Genomic DNA, 27068 nt, shown 5'->3' with positions numbered 1-27068 from the left:
CAGAGAGCGAGAGAAATAGAAAGAGCGAGAAGGGGAGAGAAGAGGGTTTTAACTTCTCTCAAAGAGGGGTGGCGCGCGATTACGGTCATTTACAAAAAGGCCGTCGCCGGCGCCAACGTGGATGGAAACAGCGAAATCGCTTCTTTGTTTCACGGGTCTGGCGGCCACCGCCACCGATCCTGTACCCCTACCACCTCCTCCCCTTTAATGCCTTTACGACGTTTCCCATCGAAATCAAACGTTCCTCGCGATCGAGAGTCGGATGATGCAAGATGAAAGACGATGGGGGTGGTCGGGAAGTCTGACAGAAAAGGCGGGGGAGGGGTTAAAGCAGGTATAGGTAATGTACCAAAATTGCTTTACCGCCGGTCCATTTACGGAGATGAAAAGCACTCTCTGCCAAGTACACCGGTGGCTCCAGCCCAGGGTTCACGACAGCCCAGAAGCGTCGTATCCCGCCTCTGCCCTTCTGATGTTGGGTACCGGCGACGTCCAACCCCTCTCAATTTCAGTTTGAAGCCAACCCTTTCACCAATTTGCCGACATCGCCCGCTAGAACTTTCGGCCTAGCATTGTCGCTGACGTCGATACTGTGTAACTCCTCTTCAATCAACCTAATCACAAACAAATGCGCCCGCTTACCCCGTCTGATTCATGATCCGGTGCCTCGCATTAAATTCTTCTCTCGTGCTTATATAATAATAGTAATAAGAATTTCGAACGAGTTTAATTTTCTTTCGGCTGGCCCATGCACGAGGGGCCGATGTACAATTGATCGTACAGAAATATCTGTACAAGAAAAGAGGATACGAGAAATTGAATATTGAAGTAATAAAAATTAATACAATGTAAAATTTTGTTTTCGTATAAAGTCGTGAGATTATTTTCTTTTTAAAAATTTTTTTCCAAGTTTCGCAGCAAATTTGTAAAAACGACAACACGAGTGGAGAAGCGCTTGGCTTGATCCTTAAACAATGATTCCACTGGCGTTTAAATAATGATCGTACGTCGAACGTGCCGAGGGTGATTCGTGGGATCAGGTGCGCTAAAGAAAACTACCCTCAGAAATGGATTGAACCGAATTTCGGAGGGCCTCGAGGTCGATTAGGGTGAAGCCAAACGGGAGATACGAGAGAGAGATCTCTCGAGGAGAAGCGGCCGAGGCCATCGACGTCGATTTACCGAACGTCGATTCTATTGCTTGGTCATTTTCCTCGATTTTCTTCCTACTTGACACGTGTCTACCACGGTGAAATAACATTTGACTTCGTATGTTAAACATTTTCCACAAAACTCTTCCGTATCATCGGATACACATCGTTACGACATATATTATATACATCAAATTTTAAAATATTTAGATAACCCATCGAGTGAAAATCAATTCACGAGACGAGAAATTTTTAAAAAATTTTTTATTATTATTTTTTTTTAATATTCAGAGAGACTATAACATTTGAATACCGCGATCTACGTACATTTCATATAATCAGTTTTCAAATTTACAGCGACCGCGTGATGTAAAAGTTGGGACCACGAAACGACCACTAACTTTCGCTGTGCGCGTGGCCGCCTATAATTCACGGACTTTTAGGCGGAAAATGGTCGCAACTTCGGTCGGACGATTTGTAAATCGAGCACAACTCGACGTTGAACCGCGTTTCCCGTTTGTCGGCGCGAAAACGATCCCAAAAAACGTGTTTTTAGCGCTCCGCCGGATGAGGCTGCTGAATGCACCCCGAACAGAATTGTTCCGTGCAAAAGATTTGTACGCGAAACGTATTTTTTTCTTTTTTTTTCGTTTTTCTTTCTTTCTTTCTTTCTTTTTTTTTATTTTTTTTTTTTTTTGTTTTGGAAATTAATGGAAACTGGAATTGACAGGTGTCCAATCGTTGTATTTCCATCGCAAACCACTATGCCCAATACCTTTATCACAGGTGTTGTGTTTCAATTTTTCTTTTTATGTTTTTTCCATGTTTTTCTCTCTTTCTTTTTTTTTTAAATATATATATATATACACATATTATTGAATGCGTGAATTGTTATAAAAAAAAAAACAAAAAAATGAATGCACAGTATCGATCGGCCTCCGCATTTTTTTTTTCCACCGATTCGACCCCCAATCATTTATTGATGAGCGCTTTTAATTCGGGCACCGAAACCCTGTGCATACAAGCGTCGACGTAATCGAGGATCGATACCGGCAACACCGACGTGTTTCCCATCTAAATTCCCGCGAGTCCTTGATCCTGTCGGCGCCCGACAACAGTTTCGAAACACCACTATAACTGATGGACTTTTTATTTAATTACGAGCCGAGCACGCATCTGTGTACTCCTTCTTGTTAGCCCGATGCCTGGAAAGTATCGGCGCCATGGGGATTCACCCTTACGTTGTTCCCGACTAATCGGACGTGAGACAATCGACAACTTGCCGCTACGCTTCGTTTTTTTTCTTTTTTTCTCTTTTTTCTCTTTCTTTTTCATCTTTCTCCCTTATGTCGCGTTGAGACAAGTATTAATTTGCTTTTATGATTCGACAGGGAAACACCTGGTTTCCTCATCTTGGTTAATTGATTCTCTCTCTTTCTCTCTCTCTAAGATGGTGTTAGAGAAGAATTTGTATACGAAATTTTATCGGGATATTAATATCTTCAACGTATCTGCGTTAATATATTCAATGAAACGGTTTTGGAGGATCGATTCAAGGGATTAAAACGCACAACAAACGTAAAAATTAATATACAGAAATGATCAGTTGGCTAATTTATTAAGTTGCGATTTAGCTTTGCCTTGAAGATGAAATTGTCCCGCTCTATCTTCATTTGGCCTAATGATAAATAAATTTCAATCGACTATTTTTGTATATACCAATTTTTGATCCCTAAAGATCTATTATTAAAAAATAATCGCAATGAGAGCAAGATAACAAAATAGAATGTTCGCAATCAGAATGCAAAAAGGAAGAAGAGAGATAATGCGAAATAATAGGAGATTTGAGATTTATAAACACAACTAGTTGCAAACGACGAAGATTCTTCGTGTCGTTTGAGTCGAGAATTACCAGTGGAAATGCATGTTTGTAAGTGGTGGAATGTGTTCGTAAATGAACGAATAATTCGTGCATCTCTGATCCCGGAGCTGGTGCAGAGAGGCTGAATGAAAGGATCGCTGTTATTCCGTGAAATTCAACGTCACTTCGAATATACCAATAGCAACCAGCCGACCGCGGACCATCAAATTTAATTTCATAAATGGCTATCGTTGGCAACCAGCGCGGTCATGTTTGGTAGTGGGCGACTACATGCAAACAATTGTGTTGAATTATTTGCTCGTATTCTTTCGGCGAGTCGGGATCGATCGACTTTTTGTTTTTTTTCACGTTAGAAATATTCCATATATTCGGATATTTCTTTATCAATACGAACTTGGAAAAAGTGAATTCGTTCAAACGGATCGAATATTAAAAATTTTAATTATTTTTTTTCCAGTTAAGAATAAAGATCGATTATTATATTGTTATATTAATATTGAACATTACAAATTTAAAATTGTAAATCGATTTCTGAATATTCAGATATTTTTGAATATTATAACGAATCTGGGTGTTCATTGTTCCTTATCGATTTTTGTTCCTATTCAGAATATTATATAATATTTGATTCTCTTTCAATAGATATAAATTTTCTTTAATAAATATCTACCATTATCTACAATCTGTGTTTGTATTTATTAATGAACCATCTGTATTTAATTAAATTGTAGAGATCTCGCGACTAAAATTGAAGTATTGTTTTTAATCATCTTTTATTTTTATTATTAAAAAAGCTCTCTATTGAACATAAAGAATACGAAAATCCTCTCTACAGACGAGAAATATTAAACAAGTTTAAAGTATACAAGATATAATAAGATAAACCTCAAAGTATAAAATTCCTACGAAATCAATTTACCTAAAACCAGGATACGAATATCCTTTCTCCAAACTAAGAAAAGTGTCGTTTGATTCAAAAATAAAAAAAAAAAAAAAAAACAAAAACGTCCATCCGAATAGCCAGCACACTTTCCATCCCGCGGGATTCAGGCACAATTCGAGAAGGGGGAAAAAAAAGCACCGTCGTGTCGCGCGATCGTGTTGGCGGAAGCGAGAGAGTTGGGGGAGGAGCGCAGGTGATCACCGGCTATGAAATTTAATTTCATAAATGGCAATCGGTGGTACACGAATTCATAGTCTGTTTGCTCGTACGCCGTGTGTACAAACAGCGGCGGTATCCGTAATACGTATTACCCGCGGCTATCCCGGCTCGTGGCCGCCTCGCGCGCGCACCGCCGCCGCGATTGCGCGCGGCGATCGAAATCACGAGGCCGCGCGTGTGGCCTCGTCTTCCCGTCCATCGCTCGATAATTACTTACGCGCGGCAATTAGATAATGGACGAGAAGGATGAGAGGTGAGAGGCGTGCGTATGTGCGTGTGCCGGCCGCGCAAAGGGAGGAGGAGGAGGAGGAGGAGAGAGGGAAGAGGAGAGAAGGTGGGAGGGAAGAGAAAAGGGAGCGACCGCGATCAATCGTCACGTCAAACGAATCGAATGGTGGGCGCGCGATCGTCGACGTGTCTGGCATTTTTATTCGCCGCGGTCGCAACGGATGGAAAAAGCCGCGGTCTCGGTTTTTCCCGACGTCGACGACGACGACGACGACGCACGCAAACCTCATAAAACGGATAAAAGCCGGCTCCGTCCATGCGTGCTATCGAATGAACCGAATTCTTTTACGTCCCACCGAGTTCGGGGATCGTACTGACTAAGGCCGAACCAAGATTTCCACCCGGATACGGGGGAGGGAGTTGGACGAACAACCACCACAGCCAGCTTCTTTTATGCTCTGTAACTTTCTGGAAGAGAATTATGTAAAAGCGTTATCGTTTTATTTGAAAAGAGCGAGGGGTGTGTTTGACAAATGTGTGTGATCATTGAAATCGTATCGATCGTCCGTCGACGTCCGGTTTACTTTTTTTCTTTTTTTCTCTTTTTTTTTTCCCGATGAATCACTGATTGATATCGTAACGAGTTACTTATAGGAATATCGTTCTTGGTTTGGTTTGGTTCTACAGTGGGTGTTACGAGTGATCAATAGAGATAGAGGGTGAAAATTCATCGAATATAGTGCCGCTTTTTTTATCAGAACCTGGAGGATATTTTCCTTTTTTTTTTTTTTAGGGAAGGGAAAAATGGTAGTAAAATACCACGATTTGAAGTATGACGGACAGTTTCGACAAGCGATTAAAATTCGCGATGGCTCGATAACAGAGCCGGTCAACGATCGACGAAACGTTTCGCCCCTCCAATCCCTATCTATGGTTCCGCTCTATGATTATTTGAATGAACTGAAAATGACTAGCGCGCGGGGGCGCCCCCGAGCGCGGCGCGTCGAAAAGGTGGCCGGATAGTAATAAATGAATAAAGGAATTTCTCGATTGACCGGTGAAAAGCACTTCGGTATAATAGTACCGATGAAAATTGCCGGTTTCGTTTGACTTATGAAGCATTAAACCGAGTTTAGAGGCTTTTGCCTAGGCATCGAGCGTTTTTTTCTAAAAATAAAACCGGTAAATAGGCCTGCGCCTCGTCCCTCGGCAAGAGTTTCCCGGTAACGTTTTCCTTTAATGAGACCATTCACCATTACTACCACCCGCTCCTTCCTTCTCTCTTTCTCTCTTTCTCTTTCTCATTTCATCCCCTTCCATCCCGCGAGCGTTTCAAGCGCAAAAAACTTCGTGTATGTACGTGTCAATGTTCCACGCCTGTACATAAAGGACGGGTCTCGTGTCTCGTCGCGCCAAAGGAGGAGGAATAAAAATATTAAATCGCGTACCAGAGTGGAAGAGTAACGTGAACTAACGGGGTCTATTAAAGGAGAATCAACCTGCAGAAAATTGCGGGCAGGAGAGGGTGGCTGCTGTCGTAACTAAAATTATCGAGGCTTAGTGACGAGCTGTTCCTTCTTCTCCCTCTGATCGCTCGTCGAAAAAAAGGCCATATTTCGCGTCCAATCTTTTTCCACTTTGGAGATAAACACAACGTCGATCAGGACCGTTTCACGAATTGGATGGAACACGTTTGAACGTTTGATAACGTAAGATTTCTTCTTCTCTGAGGAGAGGAACTTTTCGCGCGAGGAAAGGAACACAGCAGCACGTTGAAAAGTAGAACGACGCACACACGTAGATTTCTCGAATGCGCTCAAATATTTATCGCACTCGAGTCGTATTGCGAGTCGATAAAATAAATACGAATACGAATTATTAGATAATAGAAATGAATAATAGAATCATCATCATCAGTATTATTATTTTCACTTTTCGATGAATAAGATTCTGATGAAGGTCTTCTATCACATACGAATTTATTTTATTTATTTCATCGTTAACGTTGTTGTAAGATTAATTGATTTGATGCTTGAAAAGCGTGAACGTTGATAGTTTTAAATAAATGAGGAGTTTAATTACCATCTCGAAATAATTCATCTCTATCAAATCGATTCGCAGGCGAATGTCAAATTTCGTTCGAGATCGTTCTCCGTAATTAAAAATCCACTAAAAGAAAAGAGATACAAGAAGCAAGATTGTAGAAATTGTACGAGAGAAGGAAAATGAAAAAACGACGAGGTGTGGGGCTACTACACATCCCGTACCTTCCTGTTACGAGGCACCACGGATACGAATGGTAATTTCAATCTGTAAGGATTATCCGGATAACCGAGGTAATCGATATTTATATCGAAGCGAGGGAGGGAGGCGTGGGAGGATCGGCGGAGAAAGGATCCACCGACAGAAGTGGCGTTCGAGAAACGGGCTTAAGCCGTGGATATTGTGATTCCCGAACCTTTGCGGAAATACTTAAATGCCGGATGTATTGTAACCTTCTCCTCCGTCGGATTTTTGAAATATCGATCCGTCTGTCGGCCGGTTTAATCGCGATTTACGAGATGAGTTTGCCCGTATTTATTATTACGACGTAGGAAAGGAAGTGGAAAAAAATTTGTTCCATTCTTTCGTCCCCTCCCCCTCTCTTGTTGTTAATAAACGTCGAGGAATACGTATTTCCGTTAAATATACCGTTGTCCAATTTACCATCCGTTTCCGCTCCACTCGATAGACATTCTTATTTTGTTTGTATAGTCTATGCCTCGCAGAGCTATTGTTTGCTTGGTTACGTGATATTTGCACAGAATCATGGACTCCAATTATATGGGGAAGAGGAAGAACGAAATACGCGAATGAACGTTAGGGTCACGGATGCCCGGAGGCTTGTTATTTCACTGAAAACCGTTGTATCTCAAGATCTTCGATCGTTAGATAGTCCTGCAGGATTAACCTCTCTCCCGCTTCTAAACTTTGAAACAATATTTGTGAAACGAGCCTTAATAAACGATCGAATCATCCTGCTCGAACATTCGAAACAAGGCACAGTTGACATATTCCATTTCGTTTCTCACCTCATCCTCGTTTCTCTTCGTCTCTTATTTTATACGCGCGTTAATCATCGAAAGGGAAATTTTCCAAGATTCTAGCCGAAAATTAATTTCTCGACACTTACACCTCCCACAACTAGAAATTTATACTGCATACTGAATTATTCTTATTCCTTTATTCCCCTGTGGATGCTTATCGTACGTTTCTAAATATTCTTCGATTCTAAATTTCACGAGGATCCTCGTGAAACCCCTGTAACACACCATACGAACACCATATTCACGGCGCGCAAAAGAGTATTGAGATTTAAATCACTCCCAACGCGGGCAAAGGAGCAACGATATCCACGAGAAATCAGAAAGCTCGAAAATCGGGTCGAAAAAAGAGAAGACAAAAGGAGTTGGACGACTTTATGGTCGTGGCGCGGCTCGAATCGTTCGTAAAAATCTATCAACAGACCCTTCTCCTGAGAAGAACGACACAGAGAAGGGATGAGGCGCGGGGCGGGTTGAAGGGAGCCGCGGGCGAGACAGCACAGCCACCCCTCCGCAACAAGCGGTATTGACGAAATTGATTGCGGAGGGTGTATAACCGAGCTTCGCTTCGTACGCGGGGTAGCGCGAAGGGGGAAGGAAGAAGAGGAGGGTGGCGGCTCACCCCACGCCTCACCCTCTACCCGCCGTTAAAACGCAAAAGGGTGAGAAAACATTGTTACTAGCAGTTACTCTTGCGCGGCTCCCTCCACCATCCTCCGCTTCGCAACCCGCCGCCGCCGATTCCACCCTCCTACAGACAGTCTTCCCCGTGCCACGCACGTGTTACACAGCCCCCGGGGATGAGCGGCAGAATTGAACGGATGTAGGAATCAAGGAGGAGAGAGGAACGAGAAGGATTCGAACCCTTAAGGGCACCGAGTCACTCTGCGTCGCGAGTCGAGAGACGGATCGTTTCTTTCTCACCTGCAAACCCCTCCCCGAACTTTTCTTTTTCTTTTTTCTTCCTTTCTTTTTTTCTTTTTTTTTTTTTTTTTACGATCGTGTGAGAATATCTTCGGGTTACGGGGATAGATACAGAATATAGCGAAGTGACGTGGAGACTCGAGGGGAACGGTTTCTTCATGGTCGTGGAGGGGAATTATGGTACGTTTGAAGGTGAAAGGTTGGAATAGTCCAAGGTGAAAGGATTGTTGCGGAATGATGAATGAAGAAAAATCGAAATATTTAATCGATTAATTCGCCGACCTGGTTCTTTGACCTCGGTGCACCATCCTGGATTCGAATTCTATAATTTCGATTATTGTAAGGTTATATAAAAATGAATATGTCCCATCGGTTTATTTATAATATTGATCGACACATATGGATGATCAAAAAAACAAGTGACAACTTCATCCCTCGACTTGAATCAAATATCGGTATCTAATTTTCCATCCGAAAACCCGAAAACGCGAGGTGAATTTAATCGTTCGTTATAGTTTGCAAGTGTTATTCGATTTTCATTGGGAATATTTACGGGTCCGATGAAAGGAGCCGGTTTATTTCAAACCGACGCGTTCATTTCAAACGTCATCGTGCTCGATCGAATTAACAGTGCATCATTAATGCGCAATAATTGAAAAATAAGGCGTGCAGGTTTTGTCCAAGTCCGTGAATTACCGTGAAATCACATTTTTCCACCGCTTAATCGTCCGGATCGGTACAATTAGGTCGTGGTGGATACCAGTGACCCATTAAATTTCCGATATACAAGCAACGTTGGTGCGGAAAATGGTCCGTTTAATTCATTTCACCGCTGACCTCGTCGAAAATCGACCTCTCTCTCTCTCTCTATATTTATAATACACCAGTTAGTTATACTTTATTCGACCAATATATCTAAACGATGCCCTACAATTTTTCTCTGTCGTCTTTACCTTTCCATCCACTTTGTTCTATCATGTACCGTTCTATCACGTTCGTGAAGATTCTTGGCCCTCGCTATCAAAAAAATTTTCTATAATTCTTGTTCTCTTAAATTAAATTAATCATTCTGTATTTACATTCGTATACCAGATGTCCCATCGAGTGTTTTAAATTATTATTACGAACGCAATACAAAATAATGATAACAATTTTTCAAAAATTGTAACTTGTCGAAATATTTTTAAATTGGAGCTATATTATATACTCTTATCACACTCTACCTCGTTCGTGTAATTTTCTTCAAGATTTAACGTTTTCCTCTTACATTTTTATCTTAATCATAAATAATAAACGATCCTTATTGCCGACTGTATACACAGAATCAGATTCTCGACGCGACTCAGATTATCGAAGCACTTTATTTCCAGACTTTTCTTCGTCCCTACCAAGAGAGGAAAGAAACGAAGAACAAATTAAGGCGCATCCCTCGATAAAAATAAAGCGAAAATTGTCCACGATTGCCATCGGATAATCCTCGGCCAAAGGGTGGGGTGGGAAACGATTGGCGTTATTTGTCAACGCGCGCCAATCTCGGCAGAACCAAGCAACACAATCATTATCGACGTAAACGTCTCCTCCCTTCCGCCCTCCAAAGAGGATGAAGAAAAGGAAGACAAATTTAGCGGGTTATTTCTTTCTCCACCGTCGCTCATTCTCCCCCGGCTCCGCGGGAAAGAGCACGGACCGAAGAGGGAGCGGACTCGTGGCGATAATAAAAATTGCGAGACGATCAAAACCTCCGCCTCGAGTGATACAGAAGCAAATTAGCCTCGTTATTTTCCATTCGGTCCGTGTGTAATCCGAACCCTTCAGCCATCGAAAACTTATTTCAAAATTCAACCGTTCTATCAAGATTCTCTAATCTACTCTCACACCGCCCCCCTCCTCTCTCTTCCTTACAATTTCATTACGAAATTACCATGGACACGGAAATGGAAGCCGAGGCGATGATGACAGAGAGATGATGGGTAGATTGTTTCCGGTTTGTATTAACTGGGATGTTAATGGTGAATATCTTTGAAAAGATTGATTTTGGAGAATAAAACGAAAAGTGTTTGATACAGAAAAATATCGGTAGAAAGCTTGTTTGTTGGATTACGAGCAATTGAAGTTTAGATTAGATGAGGCAAGATGGTGGTATGATGGAGATAAGATATTCTATCCCTGTCTAACTTCATTTGACATAAACTTAAATTGCTCGTAACTTAATGAACAAGTTTCGATCGATATTTTTGTGTATATACATATGAACTTTTGTACTTGCCTTGGCTTCTAGAATCCTTCCAAAGATGTTCCACAAACATATATATATTCGATATAGCATGTGGTGGATTTTTCAATTTCGACGATCTTCTTATTTTCTTTTCACGTGATAATTTTATCTAAAAGATCATTTCATATCAATTAAAGAATAAAGAATTTGCCACCAAAAAAATTACACATATTATATATATATATATATATATATATAATCCAACTATTTAACACCAGTGCACACTTAGAATTTGAAATATTTAATTCAAAGAAGGAACCGGATGAACTACAGAAAGTATCATGGCTCGAGGGTGGCGTGAACGATGTCTGCCTTACCGTGTAAATCCGTTTCATCGTCTCAGGGTTTGTCTTGAAAGCGCGGTAAAACTACCATCGCGGAATCTGGCTCGCCGCCGTGGATACAGGAAACACAGCCGGTCTACAAGACCAAAGCCTCGGTCATGGATATTGACATTTCATTAAACGAGATTCCTGAGGAGCATGTGTACGTACGTTCAATTTCCGGCTGCTTGCGAAGCGAAACTGGAACTTGTCAAAATGTATGTTGTATAGTTTGGAACATTGTCTACCGGTGTTTGTTGAATGTTACATCGTGTGCATCTTGCGCGGTGAACTCTGGAAGTTTTAATTTTCACGGCGTTATTTTCGATTTTCTTTTCTATTTCTTCGAATCGATCATCGCTTCACTCGATTGGACGATCAATCGATATTATGTTACTCGATATTATTCGGTTTATTTAGACGATGTTTATTTTCGTCCACATTTTTTTCAAGTGCGTGTTTTGAAATCTTGTAAATCGCGTTGGTGAATATATAATTGGAAAATGTTTTTATATATTTTACTTTAACGTTATATACAGTACAATATTATATTATATTGTATGAGATAATTTTTGATTAAAGGATATTACTTTGAAAGAATAATCAATATTTGAAGTTCCATTTTCATTCTTCTAAATATAACTTTATAATGAAACTTTAAAAACGTTCAGGTTTTGTTCCATTTGTTACGAAAGATTTTCTTTAATCGAAATTGATTCAAAACACTGAGAAAATATCGAAACTTTAGATTGATTTTTCCTCTGGTAAAAAAGAAATTATTTTAAATATTAAGTTTTGTACACAAACTTTTAAAACTTTGTTAATTAAAATCAGAATTTGATATCAATTAAATTTCCTAAAATTTTATATAGAGATTTTTACTTTCACATTCACGTTTTTACATTCATCGAATCATCGCTAAGCAAAGTATTACTACTCCAAAAAAAAAAAAAAAATTCACTTCTCATTTCTAAACTAATCGAAAACTTTTAATTACACGTTCAATCGTCAGCGACAACTTTGGCGCGCGAAAAACAAGCTCTTCTTTTTTTTTTGTGATTAGAGTTTCACTTCACGCAATTATTAACGAAATCGGATCAGTTCGGATCAGCGATTCGACAAACGTGTCATCCAGTATCATATTTTTATAAAACACTTCGAGGAATCAAAAAATATTCTCGAACGATTTAAAAAATAAAATAAGAAAAAAAGAAGAAGGAAAAAAAATAACCAAATCGTAGATTGCCTCGATTGAGAAAAACCGAATACTTACTTTGTCGCGTTTCCTGGTGAATTTCCAGCGGAAGATCAACGGTTATGAGTTCGGGAAACGGGGATCGTATTAAAGACGAGGGCCCTTCCCTTCCTTGTTATTTATGGGCCGCGATCTATACGTCTGTCTGGAAGCGCGGACCGGCTGGATAACTCGTAGCTCCGATGTTCATGTTGAAAAATCTAGTGAATAAGTAGATGCTAAGCAGTTTCTCGAACTAACTTTAAATGGCGGGGCGCCACGTGAAATATTTGTGTAGTACAACGAAATTTATTTGGGCGAACCGCGGGATAAGGAAGGGGTGGCAGATCCTTAAGAACTTTTATCAAAAAGTGTTTTACATTTTTTAAACGCCTTTCAACGTGTTTGATTTCTTTCCAGCGAGAAAGATTTCGACGATAAGTTTACGTTTTATGCCACGCGCGCCTCATTAAAGTTTCCGTTCCGACGCAACCGAAATCGATCTTTGTTGAAATAAAATGAATTTTTTGACGTAAAATCGAATCTTTGAATAATTTTATTTGGTCTGCTTCGTATAAATAGAATAACAGATAGATATAATAAAATCGTGTTCTATGATCGTGCACAAGACGAGTGCGAGAAATTATTTATTCAGAAAATATTTGTTTGAATAGACAATATGAAATATGAACGATAAAAAAGAGTTATTTAATTGATAATGGATTACTGAAATCGTTTAATTGTTTAAATAAGCAGACAAAAATTTAAAAATATTTATAAAGCGATATTTTAAAATAAAACGCTGTTACGATATTTTATTTAATTTTCTTATTATATTTAAATCTCCATTGATGTAGTTATACCTTGATATTAGCATAATTCTTCTGTAATATCTCTCTAAGTCTCTCTTTTTTTCGCTAAGTGGACGAACCTTTTACCAAGTTTAAATTTATTCCCAAGCCTGTTTCAAATCATATTCTTTTCATTGCAACACTAAAACTACCTCAATTTCAAACCTCCATCAAAACTCGTTGGAATCACACCGTTTTCTTTTTTATCACAAAAGTGCTGTAAGCCACTTTTACCTTCGCCATCTATTGTCGAGAAAGAGAAAAACTCGTCGAACGAGAAGAGTAACAATAATGCAGCAGGTGTTTGGAAGGAAACAGCATCCGCGCGAAGAAGTTTCGACGCTAAGTTGGCCCTTGCGAAAAACCCTCGATTCCTCGAGACGCCACCGATATCAGGTGTATACCTGTATTTGCTCGGTATTAAAACTTAAAACTCCACGAGTCGGAGGAGTCTTAAGCCCCGAAACTTTCAGTCTTCCTTCCTGGGTATTTACACGTATTTTAACGTGGCTTTTGTACAACGAACCCCGTGAACCTCATTCGGTTAGTCAAACAAATTTATCACTCGCCCGACACCCTCTACCGATTTCTATCGAATGACACGTATACACGCGTTAGTTTTACAGATGCACACATCGTGCACTCGATTTCCATTGTTTCGCTGCTTTTCCCACCCCGTTTCCCAGGTTACATGTTTGTCGCAGTCCATCGAATTTTCTACGCGATTAATTGTCAATGCTATGCTTCCTTTTTTTCTTTTTTCTTCTTTTTTTTTTTTAGTCATTCGACTAGGTAGATCAACCGTGCATTCACAAGTTTATCTTTTGTTAGAGAGAATTTTCCTTCGTTTCCTTTTTTCGCAGATGTTCGAAAATCGTTAAATCATTAATATCTCTAACTTGCCGTGATATTTCCTCGAAATACGATGAGAAAGATCTAATAACTGAAAAAAAAAAAAAAGAATTCGCGTGTTTGATATACGCGCGAAGTTCGATGAAACTTTGGATAAAATTCCCGAAAGAAAAACTTTCAAAACAATTTCCATTATCAAACAATCGATAGGAAGTACTCTCGATGATTTTCGAGCGAGCCATCGCGATCAGAATATAATCCTAAAGGAAGAAATCGAATCGTCGATAAATTATCTATATAACTTTCGATCACTATCCCATTACCGGTATAGCACTGGAGGAGGTATCGGGCGAGAGGAGAGGAGACGGAAAGGGAGGAGGGACGATGGAGAGGACGATCTTTTCACGAGAAACGTCGGTTTCTCAGCGTGGACCGTTCGTCTTGCGAGAAAGTCTCGCAAGGAGGAGGGAACGATTCGTCGAAAGAGAAGGAGGAGGAAGGAAGGAGGGCAGGGAGACGTAAGCGTCGCGCGAAAAGAGAAAACTTTCTTTGGCCGATCCCGAGGAATCTCTCTCCTCTACCATCCCCTTTCTCTCCCTCTCTCTATCCCTTTTCTCCGTGTTCCACGACAGAGTCCATAAATTTTAGCAATTTCTGGAGTGCTGCTGCTGCCTCCTGCTCTCTACTCTCTCCCTCCCCCTATATATATATATATATCTATTATATATATATATATCTATACCATTCTCTCTTTCACTCATCGTGGCAGCAGCGGCAGGAATAATAACGTGACGACAGAGCCCAATTGTCCCCTAATGCCGCGAAGTTTCTATTCAGAACATCTTTTTGTGCGTTACTACCGGCGGACGTGGGAGTGAAAGTCGTATCTCGCCACGCTGGCTGGAAGGGCAACCTTGCAATTCAGCCGAGCAACCCGTGGGAGGGTTGCCAACTCCGCTATATGATAATGGAGCGACGATGGTATGCCTACTCGATCTATAATACGCCCCCTCTGTATAGATATATCTACGGATTATATATACGCACGATATTTAGAAGTTCTTCCCTCCGTGATTCCTGATTTTCGTTCGTTCCATTCGCGCGGAAAAAAGGAAAATTTTCACTTTGAATTTTACGAAAAAAAGGAGCGAATCGCATAGAGTAAGAGACAGGTGTGTGGAAGGTAAGTGAATCTAGTTTTTGCATTCGAGAATAATTCTATAACTCGAGAGCACATGTTTATATAGAATTAGGAAAATTATAAAGAATAGCTCCAAAAAATTTAATAAAATTTCCGTATAGAGCGTTTACTATTCTATTCCATTCCATTCCGAACTGATAACGTTACATGAAAGACACGTAATCTATACAAAAATGCCCACACTTTTATCTATCCAAATTATACACCTGAAAAGTGTACACAGTGTACAATAAAATTTTAATGGAAAAAACTAGATAAGAGTGGCAATATCCTTCGTCGAAAATCGGTGACAGGATTCTGAGAGATGGGAGAGGGATGGGCAGCGGACAGTGGTCACCTGCCAGGCGCGATGAGGCTGTAGAAAAAGCAGACGAGACACGTGTAATTTTTATCGTCCGCGGTTGGTGGGGAGATAAACAACACATCCCTTCGACCGGTGGACGGAGAGACGCGCTACATTTCCGGTACGACGACAATTCCAAGCATCCTACTACGCTCCAGCTTTTCATTGTTACGTATCTGTCGACAACCGGCCGGCTCTGACCGATACGGGAAACATGAAACAGAACGCCGCGGGGTGTCTGGCTCAAAAAGGAAGCCACTGAATGGAATCTCGGCGGAGCAGAAGACTGAGAAAGCGGGTGGGAAAAGCGTGGGGAGCCGGGGGGACCAGGGCCGTCGATATTCCCCTCTCATCCCCGACGCGTTCAACTTTAATTGATCAATCAAAGCGAATGAAATATTGGCAATGGCCTATCGGCAATTATTTATACAACGCGCGGAACGAACAGTTTACTTACTCGAGAAAACTGATTTGTTATTCTACATAACGTTTATCGTGCTAAATAATTCCGGTTGTTTGTAATAATTATAGCGGATAAAATGGGGGAGTAAAATATCTCTCTTCTCGGGAATACACGCGGACAATCTAACTATTCTCCAACGGATTGATTGACGGATATTCGACGCAAATATTTGTTAAATACCATTTGGGAACCATTCTATGAATAATAAAACGAGGCTTCGCCTTTTTCCACTGCCGAAATTTCAGAGCAATTAGAATCGAACCGAGATTAAAGATATTCAAATTTCATTTCGAATTTGCCAACTGGGGCAGAAGAAACTGCACGGACCGATTCTCGTCCACGCGAGAACTTCGCTCGTTTCCGATAGAGAGAGGACGATTTGACGCATCACTTTGCCGCTACTTTTTTTCGAATTTTTATTGTTCCTCGTGAATCCTTTCGGGAAACACGAAACGGATCGCTGCGGGGTATCCGCGTCGGAAAGAAACCGGTGAACCAGATCCGAGATAAAGAGAGAAAGAAGAGGAATGCGTGCGTACACGACGGCGAAAAAAAAGGCACGAGGAGGGAAGGGAAAGGAGGAATGCGGAAGAGGAGGGGAGGGAAGAACATAATCGGAAATCGAAGCGGCGTTCGCATCCCTAACGAGTCGGCTTTTAATAACCTCGCTCTCGAAAATCAACGAAAATTCGCCGGCCACGCGCATTCCGCTTTTTTCCTCGACACGCCCTAGCTTTTTTCCTCCGACCTCTATGCGCGAATATAACGCAAAAACGTATCAATGTAATCGTACAAACATTTCATTGGAATGAAAAAAAAAAAAAAGAGAAAGAAAGAAAGAAAAATCGAAAGATCGATACGAAACGCGGATCACAATATCATATACGAGCCGGCGAACAATCTCGTGGAACAAAGAGCGCTCGGCGCATCGATTCACGAGGCTACTCATTGTCGCGCACCTTGATGAACCCTGAACGCGCAGGAAGCGAGAACAAAGCTCCACGGGTGGTCCAGTTTGAAGTGGAAACCCTTCTGAAGAACGAAACGAAGAACGCCCTTGAAAGGATGGGAATGGAGATTCGGGAAGAGAGAGGGGAAGGACGAAACGGAAAGGAAGAGAGGGACGGAGAAAGTTGGACTACCGAATCAACGTTTATCTCCCCAACGAGTTGGCTTTTAATGGGCTGTTCGAAAACTGTGCGAAATAATCTGAAACCTCCCCGTCTCTGCGGGGAAGCAGAGGAGAAAAGAGATAGATAGGGGGAGAGAAGGTAATACACAATCGGTGACTGTTACGGTGGTAGTAATTGTACCGACGCCGGCGGTTGTGCGGATGGGTTTAGGAAAGGCAACGAGGGGTTGGCCAAGCCCCAACGACAATACCTTACGGTTCAGCGCACACTCGGCTCGGAATCATCGAGTTTGAATCCACGAGCGTGGCGGCGCGTTGATCGCGGATGGCGGTGGTGGCGACAGTGAACCCAGTTCCGGCCATGCCCAAACCCTCCGCGGCTCTGTTTAAACTAGACACGTGGCCCCGTTTACGTTTCGAGGGGTGCGCGCAATCGGCGATCGGTGTGAGTGCACGCGCGTTCTCGTTGGTCCTTTGAAAACCGAAATCAAATACATTTACTCGAGCGGCACGGGCCCGTCCACGGGACTCGTCCCATTGTTGGCCGCTGTCACTCTGGAAGAGATCGCGCGACTTTATTGGCCGTTTAACAATCGGAGGGGACTTGGAATTGCGACAGAAATCGCTCCGGGATTTCATAGCTGACGCTTTCGCGATTAAGGATTCCGAGATTACGCGACTCACCCTCTTTAGGGATACCCTTTGCGTTCGGAACGGTGCACAGTTTGTTATTGTCTCGTTTGGTCTCGCGAGCTGGTATGCACGGAGATCGGTTCGAGAGGGTAGAGAGAGAGAGAGTTGCAAATTATGCGTGGAATAATTTGTTGTAAAAAAAAGAAAGAGAAGAGAAAGGAAAGGGAAAAAGGTCGTGGTTGAAAAGATAAGAATCCCGCGAAGGTTAAAGTTGGTTTTACGTTAAAAAGAAGATTATACCGGGATTTAATTCCGGCAGAGCGGTACACTCGAATTAAACGTCCCGGAAGTCATCGTGGAGAACACTTGAGCACAAGGAGACCGGCAGTCGTAATTCCGGTATCTAACAAATAAAATACCGGCCCCCTCTCTTTATTCCAACCGGCTGTAAATATGCAAATTGTCGGCACTATCGTCCTTCTTTGTCTAAAGGATCCGAACCGACGCGGCGGCGCGGCAACGCGGTGTGGCTCGGCGGGGGCGGCTCGACCGATGAGATTCAATTTACTTCCACCAAAATGGTGTACGTGATAATACACTTTGGATGCGCGGCTACCCTCCGTTATATTATTGCCTTGGTAATAACGTGACAGTAATTTGTATGCAAAATCATTTCCCTCTGAGGTATTCGCGCGCGTAAACGTTCGCCCCGTAACTTTTCTTTGTTTGCACACTCCAACTATCGTCCAAACTTGATAAATCGATGATATTCCCGTTTAAGATGTTTTCGTCTCTTCCTCTCTCTCTCTCTCTCTTCCTCTCTCTCTCTCTCTCTCCCTCTCTCTCGCATAAGAGCGACGTTATCGATGCAACGTGGGCATAAACGAGACGGGTGAAATCTGGAGCAGCGAATGGGAAATTACTTGGCAAGCGTGGCGCGGCTCCATCGCGGTTTTTGGTGGCAGTATTAGGGAAGTGTGCCATCATCATCGGTACGCGAAATGTACGTTGATATAATATTTTATTAAATTTACTACGAATATATTTATGCAAAATTTGAACGTAACAAAAGAAGTAAACTAAACTTCTTCGAATAAATATATCATAATTTCAAATATTAAGAAGATTTCTTTAGAATTCCAATTTCCACGATGGACTTGATAGACTCGATCGATTTTTCCAGTCCATTTTATCGATTATTTCTATCATCTGTCAGGATCTGGAGAAAGGAAGAGAGAACTCGCGGTTGCAACTCACGTAATATACCGCTATCATCGGTCTCGGGCCAAGGAAACAAATGCTGCGAGAGGGAGGCGTGGAAAACAGGCGGAAGGATATAGCGCGAAAGGGCAGGAAAAATTTATTTTTCGATCCATCCAATTGTATTTTCCTAAGTGGAGGCTCGTGCTCCATCGATACCTCATCCAGACGAGCTTCCTCCTTATCTCGAGTTAACCGAGTGATGGATGTCGATCTCTTTCCAATTCCTACTACGATATACATAAGGGGTATATACTTTTCCGCGAGGCGGGGGAAGAGAAATGGCGCGGGATGCTGAGCGCGCGATCACGCGGGCGCGCACGTTTCCTCCCGTGTTCGAGTTGGATGGGGAGGAAGGAGAGGAGCGGCACAAATAAATCTAACCGTTGGCCGATCCTCCTCCTCATGAAGTCCTTTCTCAGGATCCAGGATTCCTCCAGGATCGGGGGAATACATGCAAAAGGGGGAAACCGAATGGAAAAACTATCCTTCTGGACTATTCTCCCTGGATACTCGCGATAAAAGGTTTCCCCCCTATTGCTACTTTTGTGTAATTCCGCCCCGTGTATCCGCGGTTTCTACTTTCAACCAACTATCCTCCTGCTATCTCCGTTCTACCGAAAGGAGATTTACGTCCCGAACGTTCTTATTTAAATTGCGATACCAGGGTTTACAGGGATAACGGGAAGGGAAGAAGGAATTGTGTATTTTTCTTTTCTTTTTTTTTTGTTTCGCGCAACAAAGTTACATGCGATCGAGAGAGTAATACAATTTTGCGAAGGTAGATTCTAACCAATGATCGTGAATGATCGAGGAATATGAAAAATGTATACAAGTGCACGGTACGGTAGGGAGGGATCATGGGAAACAGTTCGAAACAGTTCACGTTCATAATAATTTATATTGCGTTCGTTTACCCATCTTTTTCTTGCCTCGATTTCTTCCGTTTATTTATTTATTTATTTATTTATTTACAAACGGGAGCATCCACCACAGTCCGCAAAACAACGAGGAAAGATAATATTCCTAAAGAGAATGAAAAATATGTAATAATTTTAGAGCTGGTAACAATCATCCAACCGAGTATTTTTTTTTTTTTTACCAATTAAAAGTTACCTCATTGACACAGAAAATATAGTTTTCTCGCACGATGCGCGGCAAAAGTCTCACAAATTCCACGGTTGGGTTTGTTTCGCGAATCTTCAACGAACCGTCAAAGCTCTTTGTGGCACGGTTACCTCGTTTCGAAAAAAAAAAAAAAAAAGAAAAGAAAAAGCTGGAATTGTTGAAAAAGTCGGGCTTTCGCGAATAAAAATGTAATAAATTACGAGATTGTATAAATGAAATTTCACTTTCTCGCGATTTAAACGAGTCACGAATCAAAGTTAGGAAAGAACGAAGCGACGTTTTCATCGCCACGTTTCTAGAGACGAGACGAGACTTCTATTGATGATAGAAGCTCTTTGGAAAGGAAACACTCGTTCCATTCCCTAATGCACATCCACGCCACGGATATTACGCGTAATAACTTCGCGCCACGAGCTATCACCGTATATTTTTGTATATTTTGCAGAGAGAGAGAGACAGGGAAAGGGAGAGAAAGAGAGAAAGAGAGACAAAGCTCCCCCAGGCGCGATCTCGGGTTATCGGATGAAACTGAATACGCAAAAGCAGCGGTATCAAAAACGCCGGAAACCAGGCGTTACGTGGCGCGCGGCGACAAATAAAACGGGCAATTTCAGTGAGACTTCCGCGGGAAAAGTGAAAATGCGGTTTCACCGAATTGTCACCGTGTTCGAAATTAACGTTACCTTCTCTGTAAAATCTCGCACGAGCTTTATTATGGTTCAATCTCGTTTCTAGCGCGACCCTTTGATCCGATTCCCTTTAAATCGACACAGATTTAAATTAATTGCGCGTGCGTTTGAATGCGAATAGAATATGGAATTATTCTAAATTGGTACTTACATTCGTTAATTATTCGTCAACAGATATTTCCATTTCCCAATTTAAACGGCTTTCATTTTTTACGGGCATTTATTTGAAATCGCGCGATCAAATTGAGTAAAACTGGATATAATCAAACTGGAATTTTGTTTACACGAATGAAATTTTCACGGTGCTTGGTTATTATAATTTTAGTCGGGCTTCTATTATTTGAATTACAAACATGCGAGATCTATCTTTGTCGCGTTGAATACGAACGGAATTTGAATCGATTTGCTCTTTCAACAATTCTGTAATAATTTACGTGTTTCATTCGTGCGAAATTATCATCCGAACGAAGTGTTATTAATTGAAGTCCTTAAAGTCCTTAAAGTCACGAACAAAGAGGGAAAAAAATCTCGTTAGCTTAAACTATTGAAATTCAAATTTCTATCGGTCCTCTTCCGCAGAGGGTACGAGAATTGCGGAGAAGGGCGAAAAACGTTCAGAAAACGTTGGAAGGCGCATCGATGGTCTCTTCGAGAGGGGCCATCTCTCGTTCGTTGGCAGTAACGAAAATTCCGCGAGAAATGAAGTCGGTGACGGTCAATTCAAACGGCCGAAGATAGAAATTGAGATATGGATGGAAGGAAACAGATGCGTAAAGGTATCCCCTCTTCGTGATGAGTCGATATCCTCCCTCGAGATCCGGTTGATCAGCTCTATCCTGAGAGGTCGAATACCGTTGCGCGCGGGGATGCGTTGTTCGCTGTCCCTCGTGGCACGTTGGCACCCCCTCTTCGAATCCTCGAAACGAAAAATGCGAATGAAAAAAGAGAAAAGAAGAAAAAAGGAAAGAATAAACGAAAAGGAAATGAGAAGTTGGACGATCGAATAGGGACGAGGAGAAATTTTTGCCTCTCTCCCACCGCCTCCCCCACCCTCCCAATAGCGTCATTGGCAATATTGTTGGCAAGAATATGTAATAAGGGGCGACAGTCTCGAGAGATTCGATTGATCGCTTGTTCTCGAGACCGAGAACCCTTGCCAGAGGGTTTGCTAATCGCGTATCTCAGACTTCAATCTCTGGTATGGCCCCATAAAACGCCGGGGGTAGTTTCTCGAACGGTCGAGTGGATCGTCGACGGGGAGAAATATAAGAAATAATAACCACCGGTGTATCGGAACATCCGCATATAACCCCGATATTAACTTTCAATCAGGGGATTTTTTTCCAGTCGCGAGGTTGAGAAGTCGAGAAGAAGAGAGAGAGAGGAAATTCTCCTTCCTCATCCGGCGTCCGCGTGATTCGCAAAGATTGAAAAGGCGGGGGGAGAAAGAGAGAGAGAGGCGAAAGAATAGAGGAGGTGAGAAGGGAGAAGGGGAAAACGACGCGCTTTTGAAATCATACGTGGGAGAGGTGTAGTTTTTCACAAAGGGACGATGTATCGTTGAAGGAGCGGCTTTTTTTCTTTTCCTTTTTTGTCTTTCTTTCTTTCTTTCTTTTTTTTCACTCCGCGAACACGAGAAATTTAATTCGGATCCACGGGAATGGGCGTTGAGAGAGATGGCGTGCGTGAGAGGATGGCGACGCGTGGAATCGAATATGCACGAAGGAGAAAAAAGTGGCGCTAAGTACCGTCTAAAGGATTGTCAATACCCTTGTCCCTTCACGTGTCCCGACGTGTCTCGTCCCACAGGGACGTCACTTTGGAACGGCAAGAAGGAGGAAGAAGCGGAGGAAGAAGATCAAAAGCGTCGGGATTCTCGATCCGAGTCTCTCTTCGCTAAGTACGAGAGGAGAACGAGGCAGAAACCACCGTAGAAAAGCATCGTCATCGGGAATAAGGAGAGCGTTCGACTCAAAGGACGATGAAATCTCCGTACGTATCCGTCTCTGTTTCAATTAATCACCGATCTTAATATCGATTTCAACCGTTTCGTTCACGTTTATACGCAGAGATGGCCGATCCTTCGAATGATGGACGAGGAAATTTGCGAATATCGGCGACTGAAAATTATTTTTGCGCGAGAAATCTACTTTTATCCGATAATTCGCTCGACAAGCGGACAAGCGTTTTCCTTTATTCGAGGCACAATACCCGTTTATTAACGGAGAAAGAAACAAACAGCGTTAAACGATCGGCCTCGACGAATTCCGCCTCGGATACCCCGTTCGTGTTACACGAAACGAGGAAACAATTTATCGAACCTCGTGGCCACGATTCATCCAATAACAAGGCTTCCGCTACTCCCAGATTTAGACGTCGACGAGAAAGAGGAGTAGCAACAAGGGAGAGGGGGGTTGAGTGGAGGGGGTTGACGAGAAAAATGGAAAGAAAATATCGCGATGAAGGGTGGCACAACCCCTCCGATGCCGATCGATTACCCCGTCGTTTACCTACTACACCCTTTGCCTCCGTCGCCTTTCTCGTCGCATTAATGAAAGGACCTTCGATTATTGTACTCATCTCTCTCCGCTTTCATCTCTCCCTTTCCTCTTCCTTCCCACCCTCTCTCTTTTTCTCTTTCGCTCTCGTTCCTCCCCAATCCCCTCCTCTCCCTAGATCGAACGCTACAGATACGAACGCGTAAACAGAATCGGAAGGCGCACAGGTGCGCGGATCCCTGCACAAACGTTCGCACATGCAAGCAACCCTCTTGCTCATTCCCCTTCGAGAATCAATGAAGTCGCTGCGCGTGCGCCTGCAAACGCTATATATCGTTTGCCACAACGATATCGTTTTCTATCGGTTTTAATGCACGAGCCATTCTCACTCGATGCACGCGAGCATACCAGCGTGCATCGATCCTTCTCCGTTCTCCATCTCTCGACCATCATCTTTCTCGATTCTTCTCGCGAGCAATCTTCCGGTCCGAGTGATCGATTGTCAATTGCGTACACGCGATGTCGGTGCGTTCGCTGCACCGAAAATCGATATCGTTACGCAACCGGTGATAAAACCGATTTCATCGCAGTGTGATAAATGATAAATGATAATAATGATCCGTAACCAGTTTTCTTTTCGAAGATAATTGGACGGATGGAAAATCGTGATCCTCGTTCCACTCGTTCTTACTTGTTTGTCGTCTAATTTCAAAAATATCTAATTCTAGTTAATTCTAGAAAATTGGTAGTCGAGAACACCCTTCTTGCTCGTGGCACTTATGCCTGACGCGGTACTTAAAATTCAATTCGAATAGATTGAAAGCAATTCAGAGAGCGGCGTCGCATCGCTAGTTGCGCGATGCTTCGAGACAGGATTCGAGAATACGTGGAAAGAGAAAAAAATGCAGTCCCTCGTTTCGCTGAGGGCAAAGAGTAGCAGCAGGAACCGCTCCGTTCGAGGCGGTCCGTAATCACGGTCGTGCGGGACACGGGGGCCACCTAACGGTCTAATTTAATAATCCGTGGCTGGAGGGCGTAGGGTGGCACGTGTTCGCGTTTATCCACGGAAGTATTCCATCGGATTCGCATGATAGGCAGTGGCCCAGGGCGCGGAGGCGAAACGATCCGTGTCTCGTTCCCCTTTGCCGCCGTCCCGGAATCCAAGGCTAAACGAACCGCTACCTTAGACGAAACAATTTCACGTGCCTATTTTCTCCCGTAAATTGACTTGCGCGCTCGCAACTCGTGGCGACGATCGAGGTCGGCGTTGCTTTTCGTTGTACGAAAGAGAGAGAGAGGGGAGGGGGAGAACGAGCACAACGAAAAGGGAAATGGTAACGTCCGTGCAAATCGTGAGCACCAACGTCCAACCATCTCCATTCGTTCTATTCCTCGGCGAATCGTGCCGGCAAATTACTCCATCTTTTATACCTCGATTATCATACCAAGCCATTATTAAACTTCGCGTCGGATACCGGTCTTGATCCATCTATCTTTCGTTTCAATGAAAAACATTCGGTAGAGAAACGTAAGAACAGATATCGTTACGAGTGTTGGAGTATAATCGCGGGAAATATTCGACCTGATTATCTATTTTACGCTCGATGTTATCGATTCGATTCGAGTAAACGCGCGATATATAATATTGGTTATTTTTTACTATAAATGCTCGTATTGATAATAAACATTCGTTACGTTTGTACAATAGAATTCTTGTATTTACCTAACCTCGTCACGGGACGAATAATAATTAATGCATCAATTATCATTTGAATAACGAATCGAATAAAAGTTTGATTCGCCTATCTTCCAATAAAGCTCGGACGAGTGTAATTGTATTGTTCAAACGCGTAACGAACCCGAAAGAAGTCATCATACCTTCACCTCGCTCGCTCTGGTCTACTATCATCAAGTCCTATCCCTTCGAGAAAGACATCAATTTCTTGAAACGCATTAAACATTCAATATCCCTCAACAATTTCAATCCCTTCGACTCGATTTCGTTCCTCGAAAAACCAATCGGACAATTTATTCTCGGCACTCGGATATTCCATCGCTCCGTTACCTTCTCGAGCCTCGAAACGATCGAAACGAGAAGAAATCCTGCACGATCATCACGCGTAACATCTCTGGAACAGGCTGCAACTTTGTTTGCTCACAGGGTACCGATCGTTTTTTGCGCGGAGAGAAGTTGATCCGTAATAACGGCGCGCGGATAGACCCATTCGGCGATGGGGTAACGGACAATGATGCGTCCTTTGCATGTCGGCATTCGTGTTAAGACTCGGCCCCGGCCAAATGACCAGTCATAAAGGTTATAATGAGCCTGGCCCCGTATGCTTGATCGGTCCATCGTGCACGCGGTTGCCACTCGTCGTCCTTTTCTCTTTCTCTCTCTCTCTCTTCCTCTCCATCCATTTCCTACGGAGATCGAGCATTCTCGCGTTCACCTCGCCACCCGTCGTCCTCCTCTCTTCTCGTCCTCTTCTCGCCTGATGCGAGTCCATCCGAGCACCTCCTCTCCGCTCCTCTTCGTCTCCTTCGATACAAACTCCGGAGGAGCCCAGGTACAGTCGAGATAATCAAAAGGCGCCCCGCATTCGGCGCAACTTCTGGAATTCGCGTCGGTGCATTGTATTCTCGCCATTATCCGCCACGAAAACTTGGCAGAGATGAAACTGCTCTTTCTCTCTCTCTCTTTTTGCTCCTTTTACCCCCATCCCTTTGCCTCCTTCTTCCTGCCACCACTCCGTGCTTCTTTCTCCTTCCTTCCTTCCTTCCTTCCTTCCTTCCTTTTTCGTCCTCCTCCAGACTTTCCTCCATTTTTCTCTTTTCGATACCTCGCGCGGCTCTCTCGAGTAAATAATGAACTCTTGATGCGCCGGTTTTAACTCGCTTAAACGATATATCTGCATATATGATATATTCGAGGGAATTTTTCCTTCGAATTTTCAAGTTTATAAAACGGTATAAGACGGTATTCCAAATAATAAATATTCCAGTTTCAGCTCGGCGTAGTTGCCGAAACAAAGACACGATCGATATTTTCCAACAAGAAGGAGTTTAATTTGAAGACCATCTTCGACGAGATCCCGGGAGGAGCGAGGCGTTGGAGAACGCGGTCGCAAGAAGTCTGCGGTTCGCGGTTCCGCGACACCAGCATCGCGTTTGCGCCACGCACTGTACAGGATGAAGCCGTGAAGGAAGGAGAAGGAAGAGGGAAGAGGGCGAAGGAAGGCGGGGAGGGCAGGGGAGAGACAAACGCGGAGAGGCAGAAAAGATAAGAGGAACGAAGAGAATGAAGAGAGAGAGAGAGAGGCCAGTCGTCGTCCCATGGCGTGCGATCTACGGAACGTTCCATTTTTTTTCTTCGCTTTTCATTCCTGCCCCTTCCCTTCCAACTATTCTCCCTCTATCCCCTCCTCGTCGACACACTGGGTGCACGCGTGTACGTACGCTTCCTCCATCCTCTCTCCTCCTCTCCTTCGCTCGTACCTGTCCATTCTTTTGTCGAATCTCCGCTCGCTTTTTCGGCCCACGAAACACGGAATGGACGATGGTAGTAGTGGTGGTGGATGGCGACGCAGGTGGAGATGGCCAACGACTCCCTCACCCCTCCTTTCTACCCTGTTTATCCATTCTTCCACCTCTTCCTCCCTCCTCAACCATCCTCCTGCCTTCGAAGCGACGAAAGGAGAGGAACGCCGCGGAATTGCAGCGAGCGCAAAGTCGCGGCTAATGAAGTCGCAATTCAAC

At 43.0% G+C, this 27068-nt stretch overlaps 3 long non-coding RNA genes across 9 annotated transcripts in view; all 3 read right to left on the bottom strand.

The window, feature by feature from the left end:
- The window catches only part of LOC133666433 (uncharacterized), a 33449-nt gene extending 29773 nt beyond the window's left edge, over positions 1-3676 (bottom strand). For 3 of the 4 annotated variants that reach the window (XR_009830605.1, XR_009830618.1, XR_009830610.1), the window contains exon 1: positions 364-3676. This is a non-coding gene — a long non-coding RNA (uncharacterized LOC133666433). The remainder of the gene's footprint in view (positions 1-363) is intronic. The other variant, XR_009830621.1, reaches the window with a different exon arrangement.
- A 6948-nt stretch (positions 3677-10624) lies between these two features.
- The window catches only part of LOC108002442 (uncharacterized), a 165047-nt gene continuing 148603 nt past the window's right edge, over positions 10625-27068 (bottom strand). For 2 of the 4 annotated variants that reach the window (XR_009830524.1, XR_009830519.1), the window contains exons 7-10: positions 12302-12483; positions 11200-11322; positions 11023-11125; positions 10645-10814 (exon numbers count right to left, since the gene is read on the bottom strand). This is a non-coding gene — a long non-coding RNA (uncharacterized LOC108002442). Of the gene's footprint in view, positions 10815-11022; positions 11126-11199; positions 11323-12301; positions 12484-27068 lie in introns of all 4 variants that reach the window. The other 2 variants (XR_009830510.1, XR_009830533.1) reach the window with 2 other exon arrangements.
- LOC133667020 (uncharacterized) lies at positions 19711-25074 on the bottom strand. Its single transcript, XR_009832087.1, has 2 exons — positions 20966-25074; positions 19711-20882 (listed from the first exon to the last, which is right to left on the bottom strand). It is a non-coding gene; the product is annotated as an uncharacterized LOC133667020 (long non-coding RNA).

This window comes from Apis cerana, linkage group LG1 (genome assembly GCF_029169275.1).
Source record: "Apis cerana isolate GH-2021 linkage group LG1, AcerK_1.0, whole genome shotgun sequence".
Taxonomy (NCBI): Eukaryota; Metazoa; Arthropoda; class Insecta; order Hymenoptera; family Apidae; genus Apis; species Apis cerana.
This window is presented reverse-complemented; position numbering and strand designations above follow the sequence as displayed.